Here is a 27,605-nt window from a genome sequence, read left to right as displayed (position 1 = left end):
GTCAGTGGGAGCAGGGCAGCACAACTATACCACCAGAAGACCCTGGAGAACCTACACAGCTGAGGTATGAGTTTTATTTCCACATATGTCCTTATATGTCTTTGCCATTATTCCTGAGGGGTGTTCCTGATGGTGTATGTATTTGCGGGAGAGTATGCTGCATGATTATGGAGGAAATTTTCTGTTGCTACTTGTCTTAGTATGTTACTGAAATTAATGCTTTTGCTTTTAACTAATTGTATCCTCTGCCTGACTTGTAAAATGAGATAATATTTGTAAAGTACTTAATGCAATGCCTGGCACACAGTAGGTGCTTAATAAATGCTTATTTACTTCTCTTCCATTGTAAAAGTAAACATATTGGTTAGGGCTTCTTAGCTGTGGGGTTTTTGAATGGATGTACATTCACATAGTCTCTTGACCTAGGGGGAGTTTCCCAGGGCTCCATATGTATATGCCTTTCTTGGGGCTATTTATATTTTAGGTATTATCCCTAACTATGGAATAAATACTCTTTTCCCTATGGAAAGTATTTTAAGTAATGGGGAGTGGAAGAGTTGAACATTAGAAACCATCTAGTCCAGGGGTGGGGAACCTGTGATCTCAAGGCCACATATGGCCTTCCAGGTCCTTGGGTGTGGCATTTTGAGTGAGTCCAAGTTCTACAGAGCAAATCCTTTTATTAAGGGGATTTTTTCTGTGAAGTTTGGATTCTACCTAAGGGTCTCACTTGAGGACCTGGAGGGCCACATGTAGCCTTGGGGCCGCAGGTTCCCCACACCTGGTCTAGTCGAATCCTCTCATTTTTTAGATGATAAAATGGAAGGGCATAAAAGGGATCAGTGACTTCATCAAGGTCATACAGGTAGTAAGCAGTAGAGTTGGATGGAATTCAAACCTGGCTTTTCACATTCCAAATTCAGCATCCTCAGATCCTCTGATCCAGTGTTCCTTCTGGTCTACTATGTGGCCCATAGGTATTTTGGGGGCAGCTGGGCCCTTTCCAAGGTTTTGACGTTATATGCAAAAGACGGCCATCAATTTCACCTATGTGTACGTAAGGTGGCCCCAGATCTTGATAATAGGTTCTATTTAAATTGTGCTGTTGCTTGGAGCACCTCTTACTTCTTCTCTTCCCTCTTCCAGCCAGATGCAAGGTGCTTTATCTTCTACAACAGGAGCTGGATCAAGAGAGAGGGCAAGACAGGAAGCAAAAAGTGGTACTTGGGAGGGCAAAGGAAGTGGAAAACAATCACCATATAATTACTGCAAGTTAGAACAGAAAGTAACAAAGGATTACTGCATGCCTGCCAAACAAGTCCTTGAGGCTAGTCTCAAAATTGTTTTTTTCTTGTGATTCATTTCATTTTTAAGAGTTTTATTACTGCCTTTTTTAGCATTCTAGTCATTTACCAAAATACCTGCATTCCCCTTCTCAATAGAACCCTATATTGTAACAAAGAAAGAACCAAGTTCAACTCATTGGCATAGTGGACATGACTGATAGTGTATGCAATATTCTGCAAACCCCTTTACTGAGAGAAGTAGGCTATGCTTCAATATTTCCCTTCTGGAAACAAGACTGATGTTTGCATCTAATCTGAGAGAAACCACCTTTTAGTGTGGTTGTCATTTATATTATTATACTCGTATATATTGTTTTCTTGGTTTTGATTTCTTTACTTTGTTTCAGTTCACTAATTTTTTCCTTGAGTTTTGATTATGTGTGTGTATAAAAATACATATACATATACATGTGTATAGAAGTATGTCTCTATTTGTATGTATAAATATATGTGTGTGCATGTATACATATATACATACACATTGTATGCACATAATATACATATAAAGGTACACATAGACATACATGTAAACATATATTTATGTATATAAAACATTAACATATAAAACATATAAATATTATATTCAATCATTTTCCAATAAAAGGCATCTACTTTGTTTCAGGTTTTTGCCACCACAAAAAGTATTGATATGAATATTTTTATCTTTAAGGAACTCTTATTTCATGTATTAGAAATAATATCTTGAACGTACCTAAGTAAGAGAGAGCATTGCACTAGTTCTCTTTTCATTATTTTCCTATCAGGAAACTGACTTTCACTCTCAGTTTTGAAAGCAGAGACAGTAGGGAATGATAGCTTGAGTGGCTGGCAGAATCAAGTGAGGCTTTTTAAAAGATGAAGGAGATCTGAGGATATTTGTGGGCAACAGAGAAAGAACCAGAGCATAAAAAAGATAAATTAGAAAGAAAGGCAATAAATGAAGGGGCAAGCTCCTGGAGGAGATAGGATGGGAGGAGAGGGTTTCAAGGGCACGATGAGAGGGTTTAGCTTGGCAAAAGGCCACCTCTTCCCTGTTGTTTGTCCTTCATTATTGAAGAGGACCAATGACATCATAAGGGCGATGTCTTGACTTGCAAGTGAATTAGATTTAAATCAGGCAGAGCTGCACAAAGTCATCAGCCTCACTCTTTCCTCCGGAGTCACTGTAGTCTAGTGGCAAGACAAGAATCAAGATGATTTGGTGATGGCCCAACACCTCTCCCTTCAAGAGTGGAACAAAGGAGGAGAGAAGTGGGGATGGTGAAGAGGATTGAAGTATAAAACTGAAAAGAGGAAATTCATAATGGATGGCCTCAACTTTCTCAGTAATGAATGATATGAGGTCCTCTGCTGAGACAGAGAAAATAGAGAAAGTGGTAGATGGTTTAAGAAGGTTTAATTCCATTTTATTAGACAATCAGATAAGCATTTACAATGTACCATATGTACCATATGCAATAAGCCATGTTAGATGTTAAAGATGAAAAGAAAAATTGAAACAGTCCCTGACTTCAAGGGGCTTATATTCTACTCAGGGGAAAGTGTATGTGGGTGACATAACTAAATCCAAGATGTATGTAAAGCAATTTCAAAGGGGGGCCCAAAAACTAGAAGAATCAGAAAAGGCCTCTTGTAGGAGGTGACATATGAGCTGAGCCTTGAAAGGAGGTGGGAATTATAAGAGGTAGAAGTGAGATGGTAAAGACTTTCAGGGAAGAGGGGGCAGGAGATAGGAGATGGAATGTCAAGTATGAAGAAAAGAGGTGGGCCAATTTGGCTAGAGCATAGTATGTGAGGAAGAGTAATGCAAAAGTGGTTTGGAAAGATAGGTTGGAGCAAAGTTCTGAAGAGCTTTAAATGGCAAAGAGAGGCGAATGTATTTTAACTTGAAGGTAGTAGAGGAGTAGCATGGTCAGACTTTTGTGTTAAGAACAATTGCTGTGAGGAGTACAAGGGATGCCAATCAAAGAAGAGTAAAAGAATTGCTGTACAACAATGAGGGCCCATTTGAGATTCAATGGCATAAATTCCTAGTGGACCAAGTTACAACAGTTATGCGCTTTCTTTGAGTGGCATTCAGCAACATGAGAGTAGCAACACAAGTGGTAGGTAGATGGATTTAATATGGGCTTGAAGTTTGGCAGCAACATGTGAGTAAGGAATTTGAGGGCTGCAGACAATTTGAAGTTGAACTGGTTAGCCAAATGGTTAAGATGAAGGAGAAAATGAGGTCAAATCAAGGGTGAAGGACTGGGAAGGCAGGGAGGGATGGAGGCACTGGAGGTTATGAAAAGGATGATGAATAGGTATAGAGGGGTGAGGTACAGGGGGAAATGAAACTACAAGAGGCGATGTTTAGTTAGAAGAATTTCAGAATTCATGATCATAGAGATGAAAACTTGTGGGTGATGATGACCATCTTTGTGTGTGACTGAGGCAGAGTGAAGGTCTAGGCTGTGGAAGCCAAGGAAGTTGGTGAATTAAGTGCATTTGAATATTTGAGAGACATTAATACACATGTTGAATTACTCAACCATAAGGGCAAAGGTTGGAATGAGCCTGATAGTACAGACCTCTTTGAGAAATGAGGAAGAATTACCTGCAGGCTTCTAGAAAACTATATGGATAACTATAACTGGGATCTGGATAGGGGAGTATACCTTGATGGAGTGAAATTCAAAGAAGAGGTTTCTGAACGATAGTGATAAAAAGGGTCTGGAAGTATCGGTGAGGAGCAAGAATTTAGCTTGTTTCTCCTCCTGGTCTAGTGTGTCCAGGAACATGAAAGAAGGTGTATTTAAGACTGACTAGCAATGCAGAAATTTATATGAAAAGATAGGTTCCTGTGAATGTAAGAATGGTGGAAGGAATATGAGAACAAGAGATCTAATTTGTTAACAGAATGGGGACTCCAGAGGATGCAAGCGAGGGAAGGTCAGAATTAGGTAGAAACATAGTGCTATAGGGCTGAGATAGAAGGACATCAGGAAATGAGGAAGGTGTTTTTCATCTAGGTGGCTTCTGACTCAGAATTACAGGAATTCAGAGAGGAGGAAGAGACAGTTTGATAGCCACAGGACAGTAGACTATCATATCCTTACCAGGAGAAAGGCGGACAGTGCCCAAAGGTTTGATTTTCTCTGGGGGATCGGCAGGCACATAAGGGTGAGAACTGGGCCCTTCATTGTCACCAGGAGGTACCATTCTGGGTACTTTTGGTTGTCATGGGAGTAGAGGAAGTACCATTGGAAACAAATATGTTGGATATAAAAAAGAGAAAGGCATCAATTAAATAATAAAAAAGAATTGAAAGCCCTCTTTCTGCCTATTAAATTTCTCTACATTCTTTAAAACCGACCGAAATACCAATCCTTCTCTTAAGTCTTCCCTGGTCTTCTAGTCAGTAATGACCTTCCCTTTCAGACCACTCATATTGCTTCCAGGTTTAAACAGTTTGTACCCCAGTCTCCTACTAGCTAGCTGTGGGACCTGGGGCAAGTTTCTTAGTGTGTCTAGGACTCAGTTACCTCAATTATAAAATTTGAAGGTTGCATGAGACCATTTTGATTCTGTAATTTATTAGCTGGCTGATGATGCTGAAAACAAAATGAGCTTTTAAATGAGAGGCAAAAGATAATGAATTTAGGCCAAAGATGTAATAAAGGTTGTGTCTACCAGCATTGGATACTTCCAGCACAGTTTCAAATTACCCACAAGCCTCAGGGTTGCATTGACTGGGTGTCATGTACTCTGGCCCTTGGTTTCTCTTTGTTATTTACCCCAAATTCTATTTTAAGGAAATGCCTTAATTAATCCATACCACTACTTGGTCTGTTTCCAAAGGCAATAAGGGGAAAAGGAAAAGAACCTTCATGTTCTAAAGTGTTTATAGCAGCTCTCTTTGTGGTGGAAAAGAACTGGAAATTGAGGGGATGCCCATCAATTGGGGAATGGCTGAAGAAGTTATGGTATGTCATTGTGATGGAATTCTACTGTGCTATAAGTAATGATGACTCAATGATTAAAAAAACATGGAACGACTTGAACAAAATAATGAAAAGCAAAATGAACAGAACCAGGAGAATATTGTATACAGTAAAAGCAATATTGTTTTAAGAATGACTTTGAGCAAATAAGTTATTTTGTCTATTATAAATACCCAAATTGACTACAAAGGACATATGAAGAAAGATACTATCTGAACCCAGAGAAAGAACTGACGAATAGTTGTATGTATAGAATGATTTTGCGTATATGTCTATTTATGTCTAATGGTAGCCATCTCTAGGGCGGGGAGAGGAGGGAAGAAAAAAAAGAAACAAATTTACATGATCATTTTGTTGTATATTTGAAAGGAATAGCAAGTTGTGCAGAGTAGATTTGCAGTTTCATGTATAATCATCTTTTTTAATTGTATTTTGTTATGGAAATGCTTGTTTTATTTCATAAATGAAAATATCTCTGCCTTACTGTGATATCACATGTTTAATTCTGGGCAGTGTGTATGTTGGGGGGGCGGAGTTGGGAGTTAGAGGAAAAATTAGGCCTCAGAAGCAATGGTTTTGGTGGGATCAAATAGGTTCTGGGAACTTGAATGTAGCAGTGAGATACTTCCTAGACAATAGCTCTATTGCTCTTTATGTGGATCTTACATATTTCTCTGGGGAAAAAAGATTCTCCGCAAGTGGTTCACAAACTTTTTTTTTTTTTACTATTATGACGGCTGTATTTCAAAGCATTGATTTCCTTTTTACTATTCTGATAATTATATTTGAGTATCATTGATTTCCTTTGTAATCCTTGCAATGCTCTTAAAAACATCATTCTGCGAAGGCGTCTCTCAGTTCCAGCAGACTGCCAAAGGGGTCTATGACACAAAAAAAGTTAAGAAACCCTCCCTTGGAGCAGGGCTTCTTAAACTTTTTCCACTCCCAAGCCACAGTTTAAGAAGCACTGCCTTAGAGAGCCTAGAATTCATTTTTTAACACCTAAGGGGAAAAAGCAATGCAGCTAAAAACAAACCAGCCATCTGGTATTGTGTCACATCCTAAGCTACTGATAAGAGGACTGAGAACATGCAGTGGGTTTTCTTTGTCCTGTTACGGCCATGATTCCAGCTTTGCCGTCTCAGCAAGCATTGTGTGTTAAGAATCAATTGCTAGAGATTCAATTAATTGCATTTCCAAGGATTCATTCATCTACAATCCCAAGTAAGAGAAAGCTTAAAAAGCCAAGTGGAAGGGTTTTATTTTTATGGGATTTTTTTCTGTAGCTGGAAAGATATTTCTCCTTTCAGCCAGTACTGTCTCAATAATCTCAATAAATCCATCACCTTTTTATTTTATCCTCCTCCATTTGGTGTGGGGCAGAGAAGAGTTGTTGGCTATTTCTAAAGCTTCTTAAGTCACCTGGCTCCCTAACCTTTTACCCTAATCTATTATTAATGCGAAGAGAAACCAGCTCACTAAAATATGGGCCCTACTGGCCACCTCTCTTTTGAAAATATTATGGATTCAAAGGAAAGTTAGTTTTTTTAAAGATGAATTTATTTGGCTCAAGAATCATTTATTCTCATAGTTTCAGCTATACTTCTAGACTAAGAGCTTGAGATATTTGTAAAAGTTGTATCTGACTATTTATTACACTGATAAATCAAGGCTTGCATTGAGGCTGGGATAAGCCTTAAGGCTTTATCTTCCTACCACACACACACACACACACAGACCCCCGAAATGGAAACTTGAGCAGCCAAGCAAATGTAATAAATGTTTGTGTGCAAAGTAACAGTTCTTCACAGACACTATTGGGGGACACTGCTGTATATTTTGGGTTTTTATCATTTAAAAACAACCACCACCAGTTTCTGCTGAGCCTCTAAAATCAATTATATCTAAATGGAAATTCAGGAAGCTTGGCAGCTAAAGCAGTGGGAAGAAAGGAAAGGGAACCAAAACACTCTTCAAGGGGGTTGCCAAGTCAAATAGGGTCCCTTGTGATCATGCACAATAATGCTTTTTTTCCTCTCCTAATGAAATACATGCTGCAGCATGTAGCCAGCCAAGTACTGAGTTAACAAGTGTGGAGCAGTTGGAATAAAGATAGGAGCAGATGGATTCAGATGTAAGAAGCCTTTGGTCTCTCGTGCTTAGGTCTACAGTTGAGGACTTTTGGAGAATATCCAGAGCCTTCCCTCCAACTGCCATCTTTCTTTTCTTCTCCCTCTCTCTTCGTTCCTTCCTTCCTTCCTTCGTTCCTTCCTTCGTTCCTTCCTTCCTTCCTTCCTTCCTTCCTTCCTTCCTCCTTCCTCCTTCTCCCTTTCTCCCTTCCTCCCTTCCTCCCTTCCTTCCTTCCTTCCTTCCTTCCTTCCTTCCTTCCTTCCTTCCTTCCTTCCTTCCTTCCTTCCTTCCTTCCTTCCTCCGTCCCTCCCTTCCTTCTCTTTCTTTCTTTCTTTCCTCTTATGCTGGATAAGGGAAGACAGACTGAAGTAGTTTCTGAAGATTTAATAAGAACCTCCACCACACACACACACACACACACACACACACACACACACACACCCCCCACACACACACACACATAAACTTGAGTGTAAAGGGACCTCAGAAACCATTTAGTCCATCCAATACCTGAATTAGAATGCTCCCTACAATGTTCTTGTTAAACGGTCATACAGCCCTTGCTTGAAGACCTCCAGTGAAGGGGAAGTCAGCCCTTTTGACAAAGTCCAGTCATTTTTTGAAAAGCTACAATTGTTAGCAATGTTTTCTTTGTATCACACAAAGAATCTGTCTTTTATCGACATCTACCCACTGCTCCAATTTCAGCCATCTCAGGCCAACCAGAATGAGTCTAATCCTCTTCCACAAGGCAGCCTTTCAATTAGTTGAAGGCAGCTATCATTTTCCCTGTAAATCTTCTCTTTTCTAGGGTAAAAATCCCCGGTTTCTTCAACGTATCCTCATCTGAAATGTGGATACATTGATCTCAAAGTGCTTCCTCTTTTATGTTTTTCCTTCTCTAGATGATGCTCAGTATACCAAGCTCCTTCCTAAAATGTGGGACCTCAACCTAAACACAGTGCTCCAAATGTGATCTTGCCAAGGCGGAGTACAGCAGAGATATAACAATTTTTGTACTGAGTATTATGTGTCAATCAACAAACAAGTATTTATTAAGTGCTCACTATGTTCCAGGAACTCTGCTAAATTCTAGGGATTTAATGGCAAAAAAAAAAACCCCTTCATTCTAATCAAGAGACAGCATGTAAGTAGCTAGATGCACACGAGATAGAAACATATTTCTAATATACCTATTTATATGCTGTTTCCCCTATTAGAATGTGTGAGTGTGTGTCTGTGTGTGTGTGTGTGTCTGTACTTGGATGATATTGTTACTAAAGTAGGGGTACCATCAATACCTATAGTACAGGGTGTTCCTAAAGTCTGGGCACATAGGAAATGTCGAGTTATTGCATCAAGTTCATGTGAATCTTGCAAAGTTCATCAACTTTTGCATCACAAATGATGGAAGTCATATTGAAGACGTTATTTGTTAATATTCCAATTAAATAAAATGTTGCTGAAAATTTCATTCATTTCATTTCTTGAAAATATGCATTTTTGCCTATGTGTCCAGACTTTGGGAACACCCTGTATGAAGGGGCTTTACAACTCTCACCTAGGTATGTGAAATATACCCCTCTGAGTTTGGTTCCCTCAGTCCAATCTGCTCTCACCCTAGTAGGTCTAAGTTTCCAGAGAATACCACCACACTGTTATATTCAGATTCTTTTAGGGTCGTCAGTAATGTGGAAATGCATATCCCCTAGTCACCACATTCTGACTCTGGAACCTTCATCGGATGCATTTTCTATCTATACAACCAACCCCTCACAATAATGACACTTAATATTTTCAAGCCCTTTATAACCTAGCCCCCTCTTACCTTTCTAGTTTTCTTGCACCTTACTCCTGACTCTTCAATCCAGTAACACTGTCCTTGATGTTCCATGAATAAGACCCTCCACCTCTGGTCTCCTGGCCTTATCTGGCTGTTTCCCCCACTCCCAAATACTCTTCCTCCTCAATTCTGTCCATTGACGTCTTTGGCTTCCTTTAGCTCCCTACTAAAATCCTGTCTTTTAGAGGAAGCCTTTCCCAACCCCTCTTAATTTCAGTGCCTTCCCTCTGTTTCCTATAGATAATTTATGTAGATATAGATATAGATAATTTGTTTTGCATACATTTGTTTGCGTGTTGTCTCTGCTGTTACATTGTAAGCTCCTTGGGGGCAGGGACTTTCTTTTGCCAGCTTTTGTACCCCAGAGCTTAGCACAATGCCTAAAACATAGTAGTCACTTAATAAATATCGATTGATTGATGTAAGATTAGCGCTCAGAAAAGAGTTTAGGGCTGGATATATGGATCTCAGAGTCAGCTACAAGGAGATGATAATTGAACCCATGGGAGCTGATGAGATCACCAAGTGAGATAGAAAGAGATGAGAAGTTGGCCAGGACAGAGGCTTGGGGAGATAAACATGGTTAGTGGCCATGTCAGGGATTAAGAGCCAGGAAAGGAGACTGAGAAGGAGTAGAACCATTGGAGAGAAGTGTCACGAAAACATAGGAAAGAGAGAATATCCAAGAGAAAATGCTCATCTCTTCTCTGCTAGACACTATGTACTCTTCTTAGTTAGTCTGCCACATCATACTATTGTTTTTTGTTATATTTGTAGTACACTCCCCTCTATCTTTTTCAAACAAACTACTTTCAGTCAATCTATAAGCATTTCTTATAAGCTTACTATGTTTCAGAAACCATACTAAGTTCTGGGAATACAAATACAAATGAAAAGAGAAAGTCCCTGCCCTCAAGGAGCTTAAATTCTAATTAAATTCTAACGGGGAAGCCAACAAGTAAAAGGAAGCTGAAAAGTAGAGGTCAGGGAGCAGAGAGAGAAGAAAGCACCTGATTGAAGGGCATGATGGAAAAGTCCAGGGGAGCATAGCCTGGTGGCAAATACAAAGATGGTCCGAAACACCCATCTTATTTGGAGGTTCTGTGAGGAGCCCTTCAATCAGCAGGAGGGACCCCCAGGTATGAGAGAATTTCTAAGGTGTGAATCTCAGGGCTGAAGTGATCTTCCAAGCAGAGTATACCTTCCCCATCTTATACCTGCTGCCCTCGTATGATTATTTTGTTGTTGTTCAGTTGTTTCAGTTATGTTCAACTTTTTGTGACCCCTTTTGGGATTTCCTTGGCAAAGATACTGAAGTGGTTTGCTGTTTCCTTCTCTAGGTCATTTTACAGGCAAGGAACTGAGGCAAACAGGGTTAAGTGACTTGCCCAGGGTCACACAGCTAGTAAGTGTCTGAGACCAGATTTGAATTCAGGAAGATGTGTCTCCCTGATTGTGGGCCCTTAATTCTATCCACTATACCACACTGGCTCCTACATTATTGGCTTATTCAGCCTAGAAGCTATGTTAGCTTATAAGACTTTCATAGATTAGCAGCCATTCCATTAAGCCATCATAGCTCTGATGATTCTTCCTTCATAAGGCAGTTCCTGACACACCTGGAAACAACAACTTAGAAACATCTGTTATATTAGAAAGACAGCCCCAGCCCAAACTCTGTGGATGGCTAAGCCCCTGGAACTCTCTTTCCTTTCTCATTGCCATCAGCCTACAACCTGCCTAACATTTGGCCTAGCCCGTTATATTAAATGTTCTAGATCATCCCTTGGGCCAGTACTCCAGAATGAGCCTGTCAGAAACCGGAGGAAGGAAGGGAGGGAGTAACGAAATTCAAACACAGGTATTTTCGAGCTCTTTATTTTGTTCCAGTCCTAGCAGCAGACAGAATCAACATTACAAAATCGAAATGCCTGGAACCACTTAGCAGCTCATGTCAAAGACAGCCTCCTATTCTAGCAAATGAGAACAGCATCAACAAGGCCAGGTCCAGCGTAGCAAGTAATCTCCATGGACCATTCCTGCTTATCTTTCTCATTCTTCCAAAGAGTTACACCCCACTGGCTTCCCTATACTGCTTCCCACCCTTAGGGATGACTCTTACATTGGAAAGACAACTGCAGCCCAGACTCTCTCCTCTGACTAGCATAGCCGAAGGAGGCCATTGCTGTCACCCCACAACCTGGCCAACAGCTGTTCTACACCACCCTACCCCCTCCTCCTCCATTCCACTGTTAACATAATCACAAAAGCCACTGAACCAAGCTGACAGCAAACACTGGTTGAAATGACTCCTTCAAACTTTACTTCTGTAGCTATTTTGAGGTAGCTAGCCAGGTAGGCTACAATTTGGAAGGACTTTAATCCTAAGCCAGTTTATTGATTTCAAAGGCCCGTCTGGCTGTTTTCTTAGTGGGGCCACAGGGGGAATGGAAACCGCCTCTCATTGTTCAGTTTCATTCTCCAGTGAATTCTTTGCTCCAAGAAGGATCAAGGTCACAGGCTTTGCAATTTTAGTGGCAAAGTAGCGTGCCCCTCTTGAGTGTCACTAGGCAAAAGGTGAGGACAAACAAAGAGCTTTGTTTTGCTTTTAAAACCGTCCTTAATGGACAATTAAGACCAAGTGGAGATTTTTATTTTAGTATCTTAAAAAAAAATCAGTATCCAGCCCATGCTTCCTGTGCTTGTTTGTATGTGTATGTGTACATGTATATACATAAGATTTTGTATATAAGATATACAAACCCTGTAGTGCCATGGGGATTATTTAAAAACGATGTTCAGTATGAAATGTTCAGACGTACGACCCAATTAAAGAAGTGGTAGCCAGAAGTACCACAACAGTCAGTGTAGTGTAGCTGAGTCTCCATCCCCAGACTGCCCTGGTAACTCAAAAGTTGGACTCCTAAGGGGATGACTACTCTTCAGGTTCTAGGGGTGACCTTGTAGAGGTATATGTAAAGCCAGAAGTACCACAACAGTCAGTGTAGTGTAGCAGAAAGTTCTGAATTGGGAATCAGAGGATCTGGGTTTGAATCCTGACCCAGCCGTTTACTACCTATATAATCTTGAACAAGAAATCACCTTAACTGCTTGGGGCCTCAGTTTCCTTATCTGTAAAATAGGGGAGAGGATTGATTGAAATGACTTCTCAAGCCCTTTCTGGCCCTGAATCTAGTATTCTAAATTTGAAAGTGTAGTAACGTCAAATGCAAAGGTTGTAAAAAACCCTGGCAGATATGAAGCCTAAAATCACAGTCCTTTATTTGAGATGATGGGATTGTACCTTATAGAATCAAGAAGTAGAAAGTTATTTCTAAACTATATCTTCTAATATGGAACCGAGGTTCACTTTCTCCCCAATGCACCTTGTTAGTCCTGCTCCAAGGAGCTGATTGACTTCAGGCAACAGGTCTCTATCCTATCCAATCCAACGTACATTTATTAAACACCTCCCATAGAAGTGTACCTATGCTCATAAGGACAAAATTTAAAAAAAACTGTCCCCACCCTTGTTCTTCTGGGGGAAAGAGTGGCTAGGAAGAGGGGGATATAACATATAAACAGATAAGAATACATAGGACAATTTGAGGAGGAGGAAGAGAACAGAAAAGTACAAGAGTTGAGTCTTGTTGGAGATTGGGAATTCCCAGAAGCAAAGGTAAGGAATACGTATTGACATTTAAAGACCTTCAAAATCTGACTTTACTCTGTCTTTCTAGCCTCATTGCACAAAATCTCCCTTTGTGAACCTTGATTTCCAGCCAAAATAGATTGTGCACAGAAGAATTGGAATGTGGAGTTAGTTTGGCTGGAATATAGAATGTGTGAAAGGAAGTGAGCCTGGGTATATAGGCTGGAGCCAGATTGGGAAGACCTTCAAATGCCAAGCCAAGGACTATTTACTAGGGGTTCTGGAAGAGACCATAGAGGTCTAAGCAGCCTTCTCACCCTGGGAGATGCCTCTGCCCTAGGGCCCCTTTTTTGATTGGTGAATCTCTGGCCTAACCACCACTTCACGAGGCGACATAACTACTTCACTCTTGGTTCCACTCCTCAATCTTAGGACCTCTTTTCTTCTTCCCCAGAAACTTTCTCACTTTGAAGATACCTCAACCCTGCAGTCCACTCTCCAGATTGATGAGTCTGGCTTGGACCACCATTTCATGAGACACCAAGGCCACGTTCACTTCATTCTCAACACTACTCCTTACAGTCCACTTCCTTGCCAACAGTCCTGACCAACATCTCCTAACCCCCAAGTTTCCAGCTCCTCTTTTTGTGCCATCTTTCCCATTAGAATACAAGGTTTTTGAAACTAAGGATTGTCTTTTTTGGTTGTATTTATGTCCCTTAGGACAATGCCTGGCTCATAGTAAGCACATAATAAATATTCTCTCTCCCTCCTTCCCTCTCTCTCTCTCTCTCTTGTGCTCTCTCTCTCTCTCTCTCTCTCTCTCTCGTGCTCTCTCTCTCTCATGCTCTCTCTCTCGCTTTCTCTTGCTCTCTCTCACTCTCTCTATCTCTCTTCCTGTATCTCTCTGCCTTTCTGTCTCTCCCTCTCATCTATTCCTTTAATTTTCAGATGAGGAAAATAAAGCCGAGAGAAATTAAAATGACTTGACCAAAGCACACACAAACAAATTGTGGAATAGCAATAACCAGAACCAAAGATTCCTGACTCCTGGTCTAGTCTATTGCATCATGTTGTATTATCTAAATTTACCTTATGATCATTGGGTTACATATGTGAGGCAGGGAGGTGATACGATAAAAAGAACATTGGATTTAGAATCAAGAGAATTTGGGTTCCAATCTTGATTCTTCCATTCAATGCTTGCTATTTACGATCTTGAGCAAGTCACTTCCCTTCTTGGACCTTCTGTTTCTTTGTCTCTAAAGTGAGAGGGCTGAACCAGTTGACCTCTAGGGTCTCTTCCAGCTTTAAGTCTTATGACTTAAGTCTTATAATTTATGGCCAATAGTGTTGTCTAGATATGGAGCAGAGAGAGCAGCCAGTTGGTATCCACTCATGTCTAGGCTGGATCTAGCATCCATGTCTCTTGATTCTTAGGCCAGAATAACACACTGTGATCAAAGGACAACAGAATGGTAGAGATTAAAAGGCAATCTTGTTAAACCCATAAATGACTAAAATGAGTCCTATAATCTACCTGACAAGTAGTCAACTGACCTTTGCTTGAAGATCTGTGAATGTGAACCCCCAAAATTCTGAAATGGTATAGCTCTTATATGGACAAAATAAACAATTTGATATAAAAATGATCAGTCCAGAGGGATCAAAGGAATGGAAGGAGATATTTCTATATTTGGATCTACAATGTTTATAGAATAGTGCTTTTTGATTTACTGATTGTTAAGATGTGGTTACTATTCAATAAACTCCAGTAACTCTTCTTTATCTCTGGTGTCACATATAAACTCTTACTTTGGCATGTGCAATCCTTTACAACCTGGATCCAACCTATATTTCCAGAATTATCACACATGATTTTTCTCCTTGTACTCCATGGTCCAGAAAAACTGGTCTTCTTACTGTTCTTCACATGAAACATGCTATTTCTTGTCTTGCCTTTACTCAAGTCATTACCTATGCCTAGAATCTCATCTCATGACCACTCTTAGAATCCTTAATTTCCTTCAATTCAGTTCAATAAATATTTATTAAGCACCAGGCATTGTGCTAAGCTCTGGGGGTAGAAATAAGAAAAAGAAAGACACCCCCTTTCCTCAAGGAGCTTACAATCTAATGGGGGAAGAGAGCACACAGAAGTAAAATAGAAAGAGAAGAGCCACACCAGAGGTACCCAGCCTGGTGCATTTGTTCTTTGGAGTTGAAACGAAGTAGTGGCAAATGGAGTGAGCAAGTCAAATGCCACCCCAGAATGCTTGTATGAGGCCTTATCCTCCAGCCCCGGCTGCTGGACTTCTCCCATCCATCTACGTATCTATTTTTGCATAGACATATATGTATGTAATCTCCTCTTATAAAATACAAACTCCTGAGGTCAGAGATTATTTTATTATTTCCTTTTTGTCCTCAGTACATAATTCGGTGCATAGCACATAAGTGTTTAATTAGTAGTTTATTGAATGATTTGGGGATTGACCCTGGGAATCCAAGGGCTACCCTAGGGCAGGTTCAATTAAACATTAGATAGATCTGTGAGAGTATGGGATAAATCCCTTACAGATTGTGAAGGCAGGTAACAGATCATAGACATATCTCTCTCAGATTTTGCATAATTACTGCTTGCAACATTAAAAGTGCATGAAACTTTTACCCCTTTGCATTTGGAAAGATCAGGAAACTGCTGAGAAAATGAACTTCTACTGCTCCAGAAGAGAGCTGATAGGACTAAGGGTTTAAAAACGGAGAAGCCAGCTCTGCTGGGGAATGGGAGTTCTCAAGTGGAATCGTGGAGGAAGCCAAGAGTGAGGAACCTGGATTGCGATATCGTGCAGGAGATGCCAGACCCCAAAGCTGAGACTCCAAAAGGTCATAGCAGTACTTACCCCAAGCCAGGTAAACCTGGAGAAGGAGATAGTAGAGACTATGGCCAAGTAGCAGATGTATGAGAGCTAAGCAGAGTGACTTGCTCAGCAGAGACACTGCTCCCAGTAAGGAGCAGATAGAGAAGATTGCAAGAAGCTATGAGAACCTCGGAGCAACAGTTAGGAATTGCCTGGCCTGTGTGTCTGTCTACTGGGGAATTCTCTGAGAGGCTATTCTTCCCATTGACACTATATATTTGTTGGAAAGTATACCCATGTTTTGAGGGGTGGGGCAGGGAGGGAATGTTTTATTGCTATTGTTTTTGTTATGCTGTGTCAGTAAATACCTTTCATGTGATCAGATATTGTTTTCTAGAGTAAAGGTAAACCCATCAATGGGGGCTCATGAGCTATAGTCATTGGAGTGGGGACAGAATAACTTGAACCTGGTGGTACTCAGCCAGTGGGAGAACTAACCTATAAGCGCAAGTTGAAGGAAAGGGAAATACCCAAAGAGGAGGTTCAACTTTACCTATCCACAGTGCCTCTACAACTGACCTACTTTCTATGGTCTAAGTGGACTAGGAAAGAATGGCCCGATACTTCACTGTACTGGGTAAGACCTTAATGAGATTTGCCTCCTGGGAATGGTCCCTACAGGTGGTGGTGAGATGTTATTTTTTCAGACATTTCCCCAGTATATTTGATACCTTCACAAGCTCACTTCCTTTATTGTCAGCCTGAGAATATTTTTATTGATAGCAGCCTGAGAGCTACAAATGAAAACAGAACTTTTGGAATCCACTAAAAATCACAATGAAGTTATGAATTAGGTCCATGACAAATAAAATTCTTAGGCCACATAGGTCATTTAAATAACAAGGGACTTGTTACTAGGAGTTAACTGAATGTGAAACAAAATTTTTAGGCAACATAGGTCATTTAAATAAATAATAAGGGACTTGTGAACATCACCAGTCAAAAATGAGTGTTATGGTTTGGTAATAGACACCTTCAATTGGCTCCAGGGTACTCAGTTTATAAGTATTATCATATTTTCAAACTATCTTAGTTGAATATTTTTGTTTTTTTTTTTTTTTATGATGGAGCCCTGACTTCTGTAGAGCAGTATTCTCAATGACTGATACAAAGAGATGCTTCTGGAAAGGGATGCTTGAGAGCACACCCACTAAAAGCTGAACAATATAGGGATGATGAGCATGTCCCCTTAACAAGAATTACCTATGTAGCCTCCTCTCTGAGTCTCCATCCCCAGACTGCCCTGGTAACTCAAAGGTTGGACTCCTGAGGGGATGACTACTCTTCAGGTTCTAGGGGTGAACTTGTAGAGGTATATGTAAAGCCAATCAGTAAGTGAAAGATCTTTCCCACCCATTGAATAGGCTTCAGGTGGGGCCAACAAAGGGAGGCCTGATTAGAGACAGGTCTGCTCCCTTTCACTAACTAGCTATGAGGCCCCAGGCTAGTTAGCAAACTAGTTTGCTAGTTTTTGAGAGGTTTTTGAAGCCCTCAGGGCCCTAAGGGGAGTTGCTAAGACCAGAGCCAATTGATATGTGTGCTGAGTTCTAGTCAATCAGATGACAGCTAGGACTGTATCAAAAGGGAATCCAGAACTGGGAGCAGCAGAGCTGGGAGTGGCAGGATTCAGAAGCAGAGAGCCAGCATGGAGAAAGAGCAGAGTAGAGAGTGCTGAACAAGAGAGAGTTGTGGAGATCAAGGAAATTGGAGTTCGCAGAGCTGCAGGAGAGAGTGCTGAGTGGAGAGTTAGGATTCGTGAGTGATCTTTTATAGGAAGGCCCTAGCAGCAAGTGGAAGTTACAAGTATGGCTTGGTTCCTTGCTATAATATTTTGTTATAATTTCCTTATTAGTGAAGTGGGCTTATTGGTTTTGGAATATTACTGCTACAATATCAAATTGGGGGCATTGGTCCTTGGATCTGATCCTCTGGAGTCTAAACAAATGTTATACTTCCTCCGCCTTCTACCTAGAGAATTTCTTATACTTCACGATTCCAAACCACTCAAGTGTGTCCATGGTCCTTTCTCAGCTCATGAATTTTGCCTTATTGCTATAGTATATTTCTTTCATTGTATATCCTGAGTCCCCACCAGTGTGATTAGTCAGTAGAATTTGCGTTTAGCAGTCATTAGCTAAGATGGTAGAACAATAACAATCAGTACAAAACATTCTCCACCAAATTCTGGGCACACACTTCCACATATACACACCACATCCAAGGGAAGAGTAGTCTCAAATTTAAAGGACAGTAGTAGTGAGTCACATACATAAGATATTTGTATGACAAAAGGGCAGCTCATAACTCCTGGTACTTTAGAGCCTGGAAGTCTTTTCTTAAGTGCATACCTAGCATTATTCTCTGGAGAAAATGGTCCTACCTTCTGAAGCTGTCTCCTTCAAGTTGCTCTATATTTCTGCTTCTCTTTGCTCTTGGCTGGATACATTGTCTCCACTTGTCTAGTCCCTCTGATGACATATTCCATGGAGGGGAGTGAGGGAGAAGGAGGAGAGAAAGTAAAAAATTCTCTATTCTCCCTACAAATCCTCTCCTCTCACCGCTCAAGAATAATTCCATCTCAGGGGCCATTTTTCCCCCGCATGAAACTATAAATCTATTATGTACAATTTGCTATTCTTTTTAAATGTATAATACATTTATCATATACATTTCTTTTTTTTCTTCCCTCCTCCTTTCTCCCCTCTTCCTAGAGATGGCTACCATTAGACACCAATGTGTACATATGTGTAAAATCATTCTTTATATATTTCTATTTATCATTTCTTTCTCTGGACGCACATGGCGTCTTCCTTCATATACCCTTTGTAGTTAATTCAAGCATTTATTTATTTGTTTGTTTGTTTATTTTCCCAGTTTTGACTCCAGCTATAAACTCTACACCAGAACTCTACCATTGCTGGACTGGTGAGCTACAAATTGATTTATTTTTATAACTAGGTCCATGACTGTGTTTTATTCTCTTAGCCATCACAAGACATTTCTTGTGGATTGTCATCTGCCTTTCATCCAAAGTTCTATAATCTTCATACGTTATAAGATTGTAGAAAAATACCTTAGCCTCTACTATTTTGTCAATGGTGCTGTCACCTGATAAAGGGGATCAGGACATGCAAACAATCTTATTTACATATTAAAAACTAATCATTACACTCTAGGTCCACTGATTCTATTGACTGAGGTAAAGGCAGTAAAACCCTGTCCTTTACACCTAGTTACCTGCCACTGGGTTCAATCCATAGTGATCTTTCCCTGTATGGTGTTTGCAACTTTCTAGTGAATGTTATCATGTAATATTACATGTTACAGTTATCTGAATTTGTCCATATCCTAAATTGTAAATTTTATGAGGACAAGAAGCACTCTTATTGAAACCTTGAAGCTCTCTCAGTGGCTAGTGTGGAACATTCACACATTTAAGGAGTGATATGGCATAGTTTAAGAATACTGGGTTTGGACTCATTGTCTTCAAAACTTATTAGCTGTGTGACCATGTACAAGGCAATTAATTTCTCCCACCCTCAGTTTCTTCCTCTGTAAAATTTCTTACAGGACTGTTTTAAGGATCTAATGAGATAAAATTTGTAACGCTCTGTACAAATGCCAATTATTATTTGTGTATTGATATATTGAAGAGCTGGAAGTTACCGTAGAAACTATTTCACTCAAGCCCTTTCGTTTTATAGATGTGGTGACTGAGTCTCAGAGAGATGAATGACTTATTCAAAGTCACTTAACTGGTTAGTGGCCATGCAAGTGGATAGAATGACAGGGATGTGGAGGTGGAAATAAGACTGGACACCTTATTAGATATTGGGATAGGAGACAGTAAAGAACAGAGGATGACTCTGAGGTTACAGACCTAGATGGGTAGAAGGATATTGGTACTGTCTACAGAGAAAAGGAAATTTAGAAGAGGTGTGGTTTTGTGTGGAGGAAGACAATGAGTTCTGTGTTGAAAATATTGACTCTAATAATAAGTCATTATTTCAAGCCCCCCAAGTGTGGGTTCAGCTGTCAGTTTCTGCTATTAGGTATCCTCAATGTTCCCAAGGGCATCTAGGTGGCCACATTGGATAGAGCACCAGGCCAGGAGTCAAGAATTCCTGAGTTCAAAAATGGCCTCAGACACTTTATTAAATGTGTGACCCTGGGCAAGTCACTTAACCCTGTGGCTTCAGTTTCCTCATCTGTAAAATGGATAGGAGAAGGAAATAGCAAACCACTCCAGTATCTTTGCCAAGAAAACCCCAAATGGGTTCACAAAGAGTCAGACATAACTTAAACAACTGAACAATAAATGTTCCCAAAACCTCAAAGCAATAATGAAGGACTCTTCTGTGCCTTTTCCAGACTCCCACCAGTCCTTCAAATTTTGGAGTAAAAAAATGTGAGGATCATAGTAGCGTAGTAGTAGAAGTATTGCATTTGGCATTACAACACCTTAGAATTTGAGGACAGTTCTTATTTTCATATCCCCAGTATCCAATACAATTTTTTGTCAAATAATGTGCACTTAATAAAAGCTCATTGATTGGTCAGTTTGCTGTAGAACCAATTGTCGGCTAATAACAAACTCTCTGTGTGGGGAAGATACAGCAGGCATCATGAATCCCATTTTACAGATGCACAAACTAACTGGGCTTCTGAGAGATGATAGGGTCCCAAATTTCTAGGTGGAAGAGATTCCTGTGGTTATCTAATCCACCCTCCACAATTGATAGATGAGTAAAAAGAAACCCAGAGAGGGTACCAACAGTGATTTGAAGGAGGTCAAACAAGTAGTAAGTGGGAGAGCTGGGATTTGAACCAAGGATCATCATCTGAATCCAGATCCTTCACTTTAAAAATGACTTATGGAAGGCCGTATTTGCTAATGTTGCCAGAGCTAGGATGTGAGCTCAAGTCAAGCTGCCTCCTATTAACTTTGTAATACGTAATTACATTAAGTTTTACAGTAATGCTGGAAAGTATAATAATGTTGTCACCTTTAAGGGGTTTATACCCACTTAGAAAGCCATTACATAATGGACTCTTATACCAGTGCCACGATTTAGAAAGGTAGTAAGCAATAAATCCTGCAGATGGGGATTTGGACTCAGACGATGAATAGTCTGCCTATGCTCATGAAGGGCCCAGGCCCTTTGACTCCAGACATAGGTCCTTAATCACTAGAGAACATTGCTCCCCTTTTCTTCCTCAAGCTGTTACTTCTTAGACAACCCTGAATGACTCCCAGTGATTGCTCCCCCAGAGTGCCCTGGGTGTCTGCCAAGTCTCCCTCTTAAATTTCACTTGGCTTTCTTATGTACTAAGGGAAGGCTGAAGGTACTCTCACACATGGTTTTTCTTTTTCTGTGATGGGGAGAAGCTCTGAATTGGGAGTCATGAGTCCTAAGTTCTAATCTTAACTATGCCACTAATAAGCGCTACAAGTTTGGTTAAATGAGGGGGAGGACAGATTGTTAAGAATCTTCTCAGCTTTAAAGCTTGAATGACCCAATAATTGACATTTATATATTCTTATCTGAATAAGTGTTAAGGCATTAATATCCGCCCCCCCATTCTGCAGATAGGTATCTGAGGTTCCCAAGAGGGTACGTGACTTGCTTATTATGGTTACACAATTAGCAACTACCAAAGACAAGATATAAACCCAGATCTTCTTGATGTCACATCTAGCACCTTATCCATCATGCCAGAGGTGTCAAACACCTGGTGTGGTGGCCATATTGACCAGTAATACTCACAAGTGCTGGGGAGAACCAGATTAAAATGTAATTAAGAAATAATTAACAAAATAAACAAAAATACTATAAAACACAGACAATGTTAATATGTGGTTTTCTAAACTGCAGGGATTCTTAGATATGCTTTAGGGGCCCCTCTTTCTATATGAGTTTGGTGCAGCTGCCCTAAATCCATGCTGCCTCTCTATGAGACTACATCTTGTGGACATTGAATTCCAACATATTGCAAAGATTTTGGTTGTCTGATGAAACTTCTCAAACCTTTAAAAAAATTCATGCCAATGTCCCTTCTATGTCCCATAATTAGTAAAATAATCTATAATATTGCTAATTTCCCGCTGAAAGTACAAATCAGTTCCTAGTTTCCCCATCAGAACATTCTTTTGATGGGTAAGCTAATATATGTTTGATAGTACTGAGATTTATATAACACTTCTGGAAAGAGTTTAGAATTAGGAAAATAAGGTGGTTAAACCATTCATATCCTTGACCTAGAGATCCCACTGCTAGGAACATAACCCAAAGAGATCATTGACATAAAGAAAACTTCCATATACACCGAAGTATTTATAGCAGCACTTTTTGTGATAGCAAACAATTGAAAACAAGGTAGTTACCCTGTCTACTGGGGAATGGCTAAACAGACTGTGATACATAAATATAATGGAATATTATCATATCGTTAAGGAATGATGAACATGATATAGAAACAGAGAAGCATGGAAAGATATGAACTGATTCAAAGTGGAATAATCAGAGGAAGAAAAACAATATATAGAATGAATACAACATTATAAATGGAAAGAAAAATAACCACAATAATAAAAAAATGAATGTTATAAAATTATAAAAATGAACTTGGCCCCAAAGAAGAGATATGAGAAGACACCTTCCCCGATCTCTTTACAGACATGTAGGGGAGCTCCAGGGATTGGGAACATTGCACATAATTTTAATTTTTTTCCCATATTGATTGTTTTTTGCTGATTTTTTCCTTTCTTTTTTATTATAATGGACAGCTCTCTCGGGAAGAGAGTAATATATGGGAAAATTAAGGCAATGTCAAAAGAAAAGAGATCAATATTGTTTTTTTAAAGAACATTCTTTTGAGTTTTTGTTCCTACCTTTTGTCAAACAATAGTGTTAGTCCCTGTCTACCCAAACTGTGAGGACTTCTTACTGACCCACAGGGGGAAAAACTCAAAAGCTGAGGCCCCTAAGGGCCCACTCTGGGAAACACTGCTCTGAACGGTTTTCCTCTATCAACCTTTAAGAAAGAAGGTTAAGGTTGTCATGCCCCTTCAACTCCTGCCAAGCAAATAGACTCTTCCAGGGCACGACTCAAAGTGATCATTAACTAAACAATATGCTAGTGCCCTAGAATAATGAATGCACTTCGCTCTCACTAATTGACTTTACCTGGGTCACCACAGGATTGCTTCCCATGTACTTAACAGTTACTAAGAACCAACAGTGAGCTAGACATTAAGACCTATTGTGTGCCCAGCAGGTGAGGTAACCATGGCAACAACAAAAAAACAATGGAGAAGCACATAAGTGGTGGTGAGGGATTAGAGAGAAAAATCAAAGCAGGACTCAGCATGATAGGACAGGGGCACCTGTTTCTCTATTAAAAAAGATCTTTGGCCTTAGCTCAGATGGTTCTGCACCTGTTCTGCATTCGTAATTTATAGTTACAAAGGAGCTTAGGGGCCATCTAGCCTAACCCGGGGAAGATGGTACAATGCAGTTGATACAAGCTCTGGAGTCACAGGTCTTGGATTCAAATGCTACCATTGATGCTTGCTGCCCATGTGACCTTGCATAAGTCTCTGGACCTCAACTTTAAAATGGGATTGGGGAGGATTGTTAAATTAGATGAAGTGGTGGAAGACTGAAGACAGTAAGTGTCTTACTCAAGGTCATACAAGTAGTAATTGACCAGGTAGGATTTGATCCCAGGTCCTTTGACTCCAAATTGTTGTCTTCAATCTTATTCAACTCTTTGTAATGCTGTTTGGAGTTTTCCTTTGCCAAGGCAAAGATCCTGAAGTGGTTTGCCAATTCCTTCTCCCGCCCATTTTACAGATGAGGAAACTGAGGCAAACAGGATTATGTAACTTGCCCAAGGTCACACAGCTAGTAAGTGTCTGAAGTCAGATTTGAACTCAGGTCTTCCTGCCTCCAAATACAATGCCTGGAACTCTCTGACTTATCTTCTCATCACAGTAGCAGTAGATTACTTGCCATTTCCCACACACACACCTGCCACTTTTCTATCACCTGTTGAATTTTGACTCACTTTTTAAAACTCAATTCTAATGTCACCTCCTCCATGAAGTTTTCCCTGGTCCCCATAGTGATTTTTCCCCCATCTGGGCCTCCTTGAGCATTTTGCTTGTACCTTTATTATGCCCTTTTGTGTATGTATGTCTGTGAACTTCTCTGTAACTTATTGCGAGCATTAAAAGATTAAGCAATTACAGTTAAATAAGCAACGTATGTCAAAAGCAAATTTCAAACCCAGATCTTCACATCTTCAGTGTCAACTCTCCATATACTATTCCCATCTGGCCGAGGCACTTGTGCACTTATCACTGATTTTTTGTTGTTTAGTTATTGGCGTATGTGTAAAACGTGTGACTGTAAATCATTTAACCTCTCTCTGCCTTAGCTTCTTCATCAGTAAAATGCAGATAATAATAAAACCTATCCCCCAGGAAGGTTGGGAGGATCATATGAGATAACATATGTAAAGTGCTTTGCAAACATTCAAGCTCTGTTTAAATGGTAGCTATTACCATCATCTAGATTTGGTATCTCCCTCAGCGCACAGCCCAGAATTGTGTACCCAGTAAGCATTTAATATGTGTTGATTTTTTTTTTTAAATGTGGCTTTTGCAGCAAGGATCATGGCACCCTACCGTGTGAGCTTGATGGCATTGCAACCAGAGGCAATCCAGAGGAAGGGAACAAAGAGAGGTCATGATCTCGCAAAATGAGTTCGGGCCAAAAACAGCAGAGAAAAGCAAGTTTGGATCAGAGGAGTGAGGGGGTGGTAAAAAAAAATACCACTAGAAAAAACAATACTTCACTCTTAAACAAACTTTTGCAGGGTTCCAAGAGGTTTTAAGGCAAGAACGTTCATTCTCTCGGTCTTTCTGCCAGTAAAGTATCAATTTTCAGTAGGAAACCCCCATGGCCCTCATCCCTCAACCCTCTAAAAATAATCCCCCAAAACCCAAGCAAGAAAGAAACCAACCACGCTGAAACCTTAGCTGGAACATTCCCATCTCAGGTGGAGCAAGGCCTATTAAAAATTGGAAAGTCAACTTTGTTCTAATGTTCTCAAACAGATTGATTTTTCTTCTGAGTTTGGATAAGCTGTTTAACATTCTAAATGGTGAGCTAGGCCTTTGGAAGTTCATCTGTCACTGGAGGTGTTAGGCCGCACCTGGATCGAGCACTGGTCTGAGAGTCAAATTCATTTTCTTTTTAGTTCTAACATTGAGTAGTTGAGTCAAACTCTGCATTCATTGTTTTGTTTAAGGGCAATAAACAAATGAGAGACCTCCAGGCATAGTGGCCTACCCTCAGGAGTCCAGAAGAACTGGGTTCAAGTCCTATCTTGAACACATACCAACTAGATGACCACAGGTAAGTCACTTAACCTCTCAGTGCCCCTAATCAGTTCTCTAAGATGATACGTCAGTTGGCTAGTCAATGAGCATTTATTAAGTTCCTATGGTGTGCCAAGTACATATTAGGCACTTAATAAATGCCCACCAACACTTCCAGGCTGTGCCAAGTGCTGGGGATACAATGGTAGGCAAAACGTCATTCTTGCCCTCAAGTAGCTCACGGTCAAATGCGGGAGACACCACGTAAACAGGCACGTACAAACAAGCTATATAAAGATTAAATAAAGACAGTCAACAGGAAGGAGGCACTAGAATTAAGTTGAATTATTGAACTGCATTGGACCTTCCACGTTAGGAGTTCTTTAAACTCTTGTAGATAAAATCATGGGGCAGCTTGGTGGTACAGTGAACAAAGTGCTGGGCCTGGAGTTGGGAAAACTCATCTTTCTGAATTCTAAACTGGCCTTAGACGCTGACTAGCTATGTGACCCCCGGGCAAGTTCAGGCTAACCCTGTTTGCATCTGTTTCCTCATCTCTAAAATGAGTTGGAGAAGGAAACGGCGAACGGCTCGTGTCTTTGCCAAGAAAACCCCAAATGGGGTCACCAAGAGTTGGACAGGGCTGAAAATGACTGAACAACAAGATAAAATCATAGGGCTGGACCAAGAAAGTGCAGGGGATGATACCCATGAATTTCACCGAACACTTTTCAATTTCTCCCTCCCTCAAAGAGTTCGACTTCCAGAGCTAAGTGAGTGAGTTCTTTGGAAGCCAGAACTAGTGACTTCATAAATGTGAAACAGTACATATTATTCTGATAACGTTTGGCATCTCTCCATCCCTGATAACTTTCATATTAAATAGAGGCTTACATTCTTCTGCTTTAACACATCTTTTGAAAAAGTTTTGTTCATATGAGGACTTACAGTGTCCGTGGAGGCAAAAAGCAGTATGTGTTTGCTTTTACATAAGTACATGTGTATGTATGAGCATAGGAATTTTTTGCTCCCACCTGGACTGTCAGATGGCTCATTTATCTTCTCTCTTTTTCTCTTTTCCTTCTTAGGAGCTGTGTGGTTGGACAGGGACATGATAACTTGGAGGTCCTGACAGGTTTACTCTCTACCTATTTGTTAACATATATTTCCACTAGGATAAATTTAATTTCAGGGCCCCTAGTGAAAACTCCTAGTGCTTTAGTGTACTAGGGGAAACTTGAGCATTTGGAAGTATCCTACTACTTTTGGAGAGGTTTTTGATCCACTGCTCCCAGATATTCCCTCACCAAGAATTCTGGGTATCACCTGCCCTTAGGAGACCCTAGTTCCATCAGGATCCTTTAAGTTGCTTAACAAACGTTCTCTCTTTCTTAAAGCGCCTCTCCCTAAATTCACCTTACAGGATATTTTCCACTCAAAATTATGGAGCCTAGGAATGTCTTTGCGTGCATTAAACAGATCCAACCCCATTGCAAACTCTTAGTGAATAGTGTGTTTTTTTTTCTCACAGAGGTGTTCAACTATATAGGACTTTCCTTAACTGAGGCAATGTCTTCATCGGCTCCATCTCCTCTCAGACCTCATGAATCCCTCATGAAGTTGGCCTGGACTTGGGCTCCATTTAGAGCTTTTCTCCATATCCGAGGAAGGCTGCCTGAGTTTTACTGAAACTGAAATAACAGTTTATGGTCTGCAGCTGGTTTCAACTACTTGAAAAATCCAGCCAAACTGGAAAACAAGAGGGTGACTGTTCCCCCACACCCACAAAGCTCAGAAATCATGCGCTGCTCCGAGGTCAGAGGAAAATCAGGGCACCACAGAGCTCTGAGCTATGATGGATGGCTCATTTCTTAGAGGTGGGAAAAAAAGGGAAACAGTGGACCTAGTTTGCACAAAAGAACAAAGGTCTTAGAGATAGTCAAGACCTCTGGACTAAACAGTAGAGCAGGAGTTAGTTTGATTTATAGACCGTATAGGCTGTAAAACATCTTCTGAGGATACAGTGTGCACAGTATTACTTTTCGTTACAAAGAGGGAAGGGACTTTGCTTCTCATCCCTATCATTGATTTTAGAACCAAGTCCCTTGATGGCCTCTTGCCTTAATGCATCAACTATCCCATAATACTCCTGGTTCATGCAAATTAGAAAAAAGCAAAATAAAAACTTTAATTCAATAACCATTTTAGCAACAGTCAACTAGGTAGATGAATTTAAATAATCTCACAAAGTGTTTTTTTTCCTGACAAGTGTATGTATCCTGGATGGTTTGGCAAAGGGAGGGCCTGGGGGGTGGGGTGGGGGTAGGGTTGCCCAGTTG

At 40.3% G+C, this 27,605-nt stretch overlaps 1 long non-coding RNA gene across 2 annotated transcripts; it reads left to right on the top strand.

The window, feature by feature from the left end:
* On the top strand, positions 1–27,545 carry LOC118858293. 2 transcript variants are annotated; one of them, XR_005010929.1, is made up of 5 exons: positions 1–64; positions 18,753–18,803; positions 25,197–25,303; positions 26,355–26,391; positions 26,798–27,545. It is a non-coding gene; the product is annotated as an uncharacterized LOC118858293 (long non-coding RNA). The 2 variants fall into 2 exon arrangements; XR_005010930.1 differs by lacking the exon at positions 18,753–18,803 and having other exon boundaries at positions 14–64.
* Positions 27,546–27,605: the final 60 nt, after the last annotated feature.

The sequence above is a fragment of the Trichosurus vulpecula genome, chromosome 7, assembly GCF_011100635.1.
Source record: "Trichosurus vulpecula isolate mTriVul1 chromosome 7, mTriVul1.pri, whole genome shotgun sequence".
Taxonomy (NCBI): domain Eukaryota; kingdom Metazoa; phylum Chordata; class Mammalia; order Diprotodontia; family Phalangeridae; genus Trichosurus; species Trichosurus vulpecula.
This window is presented reverse-complemented; position numbering and strand designations above follow the sequence as displayed.